Source organism: Alligator sinensis, unplaced genomic scaffold, assembly GCF_000455745.1.
Source record: "Alligator sinensis unplaced genomic scaffold, ASM45574v1 scaffold505_1, whole genome shotgun sequence".
Classification (NCBI taxonomy): domain Eukaryota; kingdom Metazoa; phylum Chordata; order Crocodylia; family Alligatoridae; genus Alligator; species Alligator sinensis.
This window is the reverse complement of record NW_005841940.1, coordinates 247,801-255,471: the sequence shown is the minus strand read 5'-3', so window position 1 is coordinate 255,471 and position 7,671 is coordinate 247,801. Positions and strand designations below refer to the sequence as shown.

At 50.4% G+C, this 7,671-nt stretch overlaps 1 pseudogene; it reads left to right on the top strand.

Moving 5' to 3' along the window:
• The first annotated feature begins 1,488 nt into the window (after positions 1 to 1,488).
• Positions 1,489 to 1,677, top strand: LOC112549630 (annotated as a pseudogene).
• The last annotated feature ends 5,994 nt before the right edge of the window (positions 1,678 to 7,671 follow it).

Here is a 7,671-nt window from a genome sequence, read left to right as displayed (position 1 = left end):
TAGGGAAAGGTTGCATGTCTGTGATAGGCAAGGGTCATGGTGATGGACACATGGGACAGGTGCGCAGACACGTGGGAGTGTGGGTGCTCCGTACAGATATTGTGACAGGAATGTGCATGATATAATGGCAATGATGTGTTTGTTGGGCTATCAAGTGAACCATAGCATCCACAGGATAGTTATATATATATATATTTAAAAAAAAATTTTTTTACAGGGTTCACAAATGCCAGGTGCAGGGTTCACAAACCCCTGGGGGGAGAGGAAGGACAGAGTCCCAGCACCCTGGGGGCCCTGAGCCCCCAGCTGCCCCTTTGCCCTGTTCAGTCACCCCAACCAGGGGTCACCAAAGGAGAGGGGAGGGGGGAAGAAAAGGAACACTCCTTCTGAGGGGGGATTCCCTCCTCCCAACTGCTCACCCCCATTCATGGGGTAGGGGGGAAGCAAGAAGGTCGTCCTGGATTCCCCAGGAGCTGAAGTTCCTCCCAAGATGGGGGGCAAGGGGCCAAGCCACTCAGGAGCCCTCCCACATGAGGCCCCTGGGCTCCCTTTGACTCTGGGGAGCCCCTGCCGCCTGCCCCAGCATTGGGAACCCTGACTGCCTAATGCAGGCAAAGGATCCCAGTCCCTCCTGGGGGCCCTTGCCTTCTGCCCGGAGTTGGGGATGGGGATCCCCTCCTGGACCCTCCAGGCACCTCTTATGCACCAAGCGGATCCCCTACCAAGGGGGTCAGAAGCCCAAGCAGCCACCTGCGGCTTTCAGGACTTCAGTCCCCTGCCAGGACCTTCTGTGCACCACCTGTGCACTGAGCCAAGTCGTCATCTGCAGCTCCAAGGTTTGAGCCCTGGCCAGTACTCTCCGTTCAGCGCCCTGTGCACCAAGCCAAGCCAGGACCCTGTGCACACCACCTTGTGCACTGAGCCAAGCCACCACCCAAGGCTTCATTCCCAGCCAGGACCCTCCATGCATTGCTCTGTGCGCTGAGCGCCGCTTGTGGCTTCAGAGGCTGTTCTGGGGCAATGGCTCCACCCCACCGGTCAGCTCTTACCAGCTCTTCATGGCTTCATCTTCTCCATCCCCTGTCAGGCCCCATCTTCTCCACCCCCTGTTGAACCCTGGAAACCCGGTGTGCTGCCTTTTTATCCCTACCAGGGCTCTGCCCCTGGCTAGTAAACAGACCAATCGGAAGAGAGAGAGCAAGTTCTCTCTCTGGTCCAGTTTTTTCGCCTCACCCCAGAACAGGGTGGGACAAACCTTTTCCCTGCCATTTCCTGATTGGTGGGGATGGGACATCCCTATCAATTACTTTTGACCTTGTCGTGCTGCCGCTGACAAGCCCATCACCTTTATATATATATATAGTTTTGCACCCATGGACCCACACTCCCATGCACCCATCCAGAGTCCTTTTCCTAACCCAGTCGCACTGTCTCTTAGTCCTAGCCCCAATTTTGGGGTTTACATTCTGAGTTCATTCACTGTTGTTGTTGCTGTCACTGTCACTGGAAATACCATGATCACCAGGCCTCTTGTGCGCTAAGAGGTGGTTTTCCCAGGATGAGGCCTGTCCCTTGCACGCTGGGCACACTGACCCCTGCAAGTGTCCTCAAATGCAGGAAACTTGATTGCACAATTTTGTGACAATGGGGGACTGATTTATTTCTTGTTTTCCCCCTGGCTTGCTTCCTGGCCTTTTGGCTAAGAGTAAGTGAGACTAGGGAGCACCCGACCTAACCCCAGGGTTCCTGGGTCCTGGGCTTGCATGTAGATTGTCTGCCACATATTTGGGGAGTATCTGAAGCCCAAGACTGATGAGCCACATAGACTTGAATCATTGAGTTCTGCTCAGTCAAAACTTGGAACTTGACTATTGGGCTTTGCACAGTAGAATTCATAACTGATTTGGCTCTTGAAACAAACAAAAATCCTGTGAGAGAGTGGCACAGTTGCCATTCAGCAGATGACAGTACACACACGTGCTTCCTGAGGAGGAGGCCTGTCCCTTTGGAGAAACCCAGTTGGAAGCACCAGCTTTAGGCTCCTTGGAGGGTGATAGCAGTGGCCACAGATGAGGGGGGTGGTCTACTTAGAAAAACGTGAGCCATAATGCACCAGGAGAAGCCACTGGTGCAACAGTTTCCGACCAGCTATCTGGCTTTTGCCCCAGCAGAACACTGCAGCAAAATGGGGGCCTTACTAGGGAAGCCACTCAATGCAGTGCAGGCGTTAGACAGGGATCACCATGTCCGGCGAAGGAGTGCCCCGAAAATGGGCTGGGTCACATAACCAAGCAGCCTTAGTTTTGCACAGTGACAATACTGAATGAAGCCTGTAAGGTTGATCTGAGGTGTGATCATTGCTAGTTAAACAATTTTCACAATATCCTGCCCTGACAGCTTGCACTATACCTGTGGTAGGCAATTTTTGGTCAGCCTTTATGGAAGCTAGCATCTTTTCTGAGTTTGAAAAAGCGAAGGGGAGGAGTTAAAAAGATGGCTGTGCTTCTTGTTTTTGTTGGGCTGTGTTGGCCTGGTCCTGGGGTATATGACATTATTACTGGGTGTTGTTGCTATGGTTTCTGACTCATGGTCTTGTTAGAGCTCTTTTGGATTGCTTCTTCCCATGTGTAGGGGTTCTGGGCAAGATGTTTTTCTGATGCCTCTCCAGGTGCTTTTGGTGTGTTTTCATGCCTACTGATGCTTGTAAGCAAAAGCTGGCCTTTGCACGTGGGAGTATGCTGGTGGTAGCAGTGATGTTCTTTCAGTTATGAGAGGGTGTGATGAGAGAAAGGGCTGTGGCAGCCATCCCTGTTGGTACGATTCCTGACGGTGTGGGGACAAAGCCCAAGGCCCCGGCACTGGAGCAGCAACAGCCTGGGCGATACTGTGAACTGGTATTGTGGTTATTGAAGTAGGTGGGCCCAGGGCTGTGGTGGTAGGGGGATGTCCTGCCTTGCTCAAGCACTAGTAGCATGTTCATGTGCCCTGGTCTGGTGTTCTAGTAAGGCAAGGGCCTTCCAGACTTGTTCTGTCCTTTTCCAGGCTGGGCAGGGTCAATTGAGAGGCGTTTTGCAGCTTTTCTGTGTGCCCATGCTGTGTAGGAGCAGGATAGTCACTGTTCTGCTGACAGCATGGGCAGTGGGGGAGAAATGAAGCCCACTGATCTTAGGAGGCCCGCTACTTCGAGAGGCTGAACCAAAAGCAGCAGCTTTGGGACCTACTGGAAGGTGATGGGCCGTGGTTCCCACAGAAGACAGGTTACTTGGGAACAGGCCACCCATAATGCCCCAGGAGCAGGGGTTGGCTCAGTGATGTGTGACTGGCCGGGCCTGGACTGGCTTGTTCCCCAACCTGTACCTTGCCACAAGTGAACTGGACTGGTCACATGACAAGGCTATTAAAGCAGAGGTGTATATCTATATATATCTATATATATATTATGTAACCCTTCTGTCGGGCATTGGTTGGCAGCAACAAGGGCAGGGTTCAAATTTTTAGGCACCCAATAAGTCTTCACTGTGGCTCAAACCCCCACCCAGAAATCTGGGATCACTAAATTTAGCTGGGGGTCCCGCATAAACAAAACACCCTCCTCACAAGCAGTGTAAACACAAAAGAAGAGATTTATTACAGAAAACAAAGGCAAAGGAAACACCAAATGCAATTCAAACACTCTTAACTACAATGTGTAGTCTCCAGCTTGAAGCCCTTTTGGGGAGACTCCACCCACGCCCAGGCAGTCTGAGATGTGGGGGCTCGCCCAGACAGTTAGTTCTGGGAGCCCACATCCCTATATCTGCTATTCACCAACAGGATGGACAGGGGGTCCCACACCAGAGCGCTGTGTGAGCTGCTCCTTGAGTTTGCTGTGCCTTGGGGTGCTGCTAGAGAGTGTAGGTCCTTTTGCAAGGCAAGGGGCCTTTTGTTGCTCCCTGGGAAAACTGTAGGGCACTGATCTCCACTTCCACTGCAGCGCCAGTCAGCATCCTGCACCCGCAAAATTCCTAGTCCCAATCCCACAGCTCCAGATGGAGCAGAAAAATAAAAGAACTCAAAAGAAGAGCGAGGCCTATCCTGGCTTGGGGCCTGACCTGCAGATGGGCTCAGCTACCCAGCTAGACCAAGACAAAAAAAACTGCAACCGCAACAAAAGGAACCAAGCTCCAACTCTGACTCAAAACTTTACCAGGCCATAATCCTCATGGTTGCTCCAGGGATTAATACCCACCACAGTATAATCCCACTCAAAACCCAGGGAAGAGGAGAAATAAAAAGGGGGAGAGGGGAGGAGTCCCAGACACAGGCTCTCTCTCTTCCCTTTGCCTGAGAGCACCCTTCATTTTGGCTTTTCTGGCTGGGGCCTTCTCTGAGGTCCTCCCCTACCCCCCAGCTCCCTCTTCCTATGTACCTGGTGTGACATCACTCTAGCTTTCCCAATCAGGGCTTGCCCAACTCCCTGCCCCTCTCTTAACTAATTCACTTTAAAGAAGGCTGCTTAGTCTATAGGTAAGGGTCTGATCTCCCCTGCTTCCATGACAAAAACAGTTTCTTGTTTGCAGTACACAGCAGGATGTGTCCTAAACAAAAGGGGCCTTTTCTGCCTATGTGCAAACAGCACATTTCTCCTCAAATCACCAAGCTAGAAGAGAGGAGGCCAGATCCAGAGCAAGAATAAAGAACATGAATATAAACAGCAACACAGTGGGCATGTCTACATGAGATGCTGTCTGTGCAGTAGCCCATGACTACTGCACAGTCAGCGTCATGAAAAAGCCATGCAGCAACACTACTGCGCCATAACTCCGGTTACTGCGGAGTCATGTAATGAGTAGCTGTGCAGTCAGCTTCTTGTGTAGACATGGCCACTTTGCAGGAGAAACATGATACCCTGCAACATAAAACTAGGACGCCTTTGGAATACAAAATGAGTTGTACATTTTGTGTGTGTTACATATATTTGTGTACAACCGAACTGAGATGCGATCATTGCTAGTTAAAAACTTTTCCCAATACCCTGCCCTGAGGGCTTGAAACAGAGGAGTTGGTGGGCAATTTTTGGCAGTCTCTGCTGAGGCTGATGTCTTTCCTGCAGTTGAAGAGCAGCAGAGCTTCTTATTTTCTTTTTGTTTTAAATTACTCCTTGTGTTCTGTGTGTGTTTGGGGTTAGTGTTAGATGTATCCCACCGTGCTTCTTTGCTCTTCTTCTCTGGGCTTGTAGATCTGGGGAGATTACATGAAAGAAGTTGGGAACAGCAAAGAACTAAGTGGATTGAGCAATAAGGACAGCGGAGGAAATGATGATGGTGATAATGACGATGAAAACAGTGACAGTGACAGTGACATGGACTAAAGATTAGAGACTAAGGAAAGGAACAGAGGGCCAACGTAGTTGTAACAGTGAAGGAAATGTGGATAGGTGTGTGCATGCACAGGAGTGAGGGTGCAAGAATTGTAATGGGTGCATGAGAGCATGGGTATGTATATTATACATGTGATACTGTAATGGTGTACGTGCTCAAAGACTGGAAAGTTATAGCGTACAAATCTCTACCTCTCTGTATAAATAGAAATGTATTTTGGGAAGAAAAAAAATGTGTGGCTCGGGGTCCTTGCTAGGCAAGGGCCTGCTGAAATCAGGCCCATTGGTTCTGTCTTCACCTATCTGCCTATCTGCAGAGATGTGGGCAGGCTGAGGGAGGTCCCTTTCATATCCTTCTGTGCTCAGAGCTGCCAGCGGTGTATAAAGGGGTGGTTGTGGAGAAATCCACTTCTCTCTGCCACTCACTTGGGACAAACCAGGTGACCCTGGTATTTCCTGGTTTCTTCATGGTACTGGCTGGTTAGTCAGGTGACCGAGGCAGGTAAAATTCCTAGGGGGAGGGGAGTGGGCTCTCTTCCTCCTGGTGGGCATTTTGAAAAGCCACAAGCAATGCACCTCCGGGCTCCAGCTTGGATGATTCTCTGTAAGTAATGATCTGGAAACTAGCCAGAAGACTAGAAATAAGTATAGACAATTGCATTTAATAGGATCATTGAATCCAGTATTGGCAAAGGCTCAAATTACTTTTGTTTGCTCAAAGTGTATTTCTAACTTCCTTGTACTACTCCCCCCCTCCCCACCTCAATCATTAGAGCTATCAAGTTACAGGGTGTCTGGCTGTGGTATGGGGAGAGGAGAGCAGCAGGCCTTTTGCTCCTTTTGCTTGACTTGCAAAGTTGGGCTAGGCTTTTTATTTTCCTCTGGTATTTGAGGTTATCTTGGGATGCTTCAGGCGATAAGAAGCACCCAGAATCTCACAGTGGATTAAGCACCCACAAAGACTACAAGGTCTGTGTATCCTGGGGGCACAGAGCCCTAACAACAACCAAACCCTGGGTGGTGGCAGCGGTTACCCCAGACTTGCAGGTATGCTCCCAGAAGGGGGTCAGCTGGACATATGCGCCCCAGGGGAAGCACTTGAAGTTTGGTTTTTAGTCATGTGCAGTGAGGCGGGTGGCTCAGCGCAGGAGCGTCCCCTACTGGCCCACCACACGTGGTGGCAGAATGGGAACCCACAGCTTGTCTGGAAGGCATAATTTTGGGGAAGGAAGTTGAGCTACTGAAAACCCTTGAGCAAACGAGTCTTTAATTTGGCATCGGGTCAACTGGACAGGGTAGCTAGCTAGGATGGCTGACAAGTATGACCACCTTACTGTGAATGGCCTGGTGAAAGAAATGAAAAGGAGAGGCCTCCAAAGAAAAAATGGGCAAAAGAAACAGGACCTGATTAAAGCCCTGTGGGACAATGATCAAGCCAAGGGACCTCCTGCCCTGGTTCTGAATGGGGCTGAAGCCTCTTCCAGTGGGCCTCCAGAGGAGAACTCCAAGGAGCAGTCTCGTCCCAAGAGCTTGAACTCCAGAAGTATAAGATGGAGCTAGCAGAAAAAGAGGCACAGTGCCAGCATGGGAGCACAAGCTCAAGCTCAAGTTGCTCAGGATGGAGCAGCGCAAGCTGGAGCACAAGGCCAGAGAGGCCCAGCTCAAGCACGAGTGTGAGATCGCAGTGTTCCAGATATAGCAAAACACTGGAGTCCCGGTTGATCCGGTGCAGCCGGTGCCAGCTGCACCCCAAGGTCTTCACCTCATACCAAGCCAGAGAGGATCCAGAGGTGTTCCTGAGCAACTTTGAGAAGCAAGTGAACTGATGGGAATTGAAGAAGGAGGACCGTCTGAAATATGTTACTGGACTGGTATCAGGCGACCTGACTACTGTCCTGGATAGTCTTCCTGTTGGGCCTAACAGTATGAGTCTTTTAAAGAGGCCATGTTTCAGAGGTTTATGTTGGGCCAAATTATTTCCAGAAAAGGTTCTGTAATAATACCCCACTGCAGGGAAAGTCTCTGACCGAGTTTGTGGCCCAGTTAAAGGACCCATATAATAAATGGCAGAAGGGAGCCAAAGCTACCACCATAGAGGAGGTGGACACACTTATGGTGCTGGACCAATTCTATTTCTGATGTCCTAGGGAGATTAAACACCTGGTCAAGAACCAGAACCTCAAAACAGCCATGGTGGCCCTGTTAATTGCAAATCAGTTGTTGCTCAGTCAGGAGGGGCTGGACAGAAAGTCTCTCCACTTTGGGAGGGACCAGAAAGGGGTCCCAAAAGAGGAGAAGGGTGGGCCAGTCCC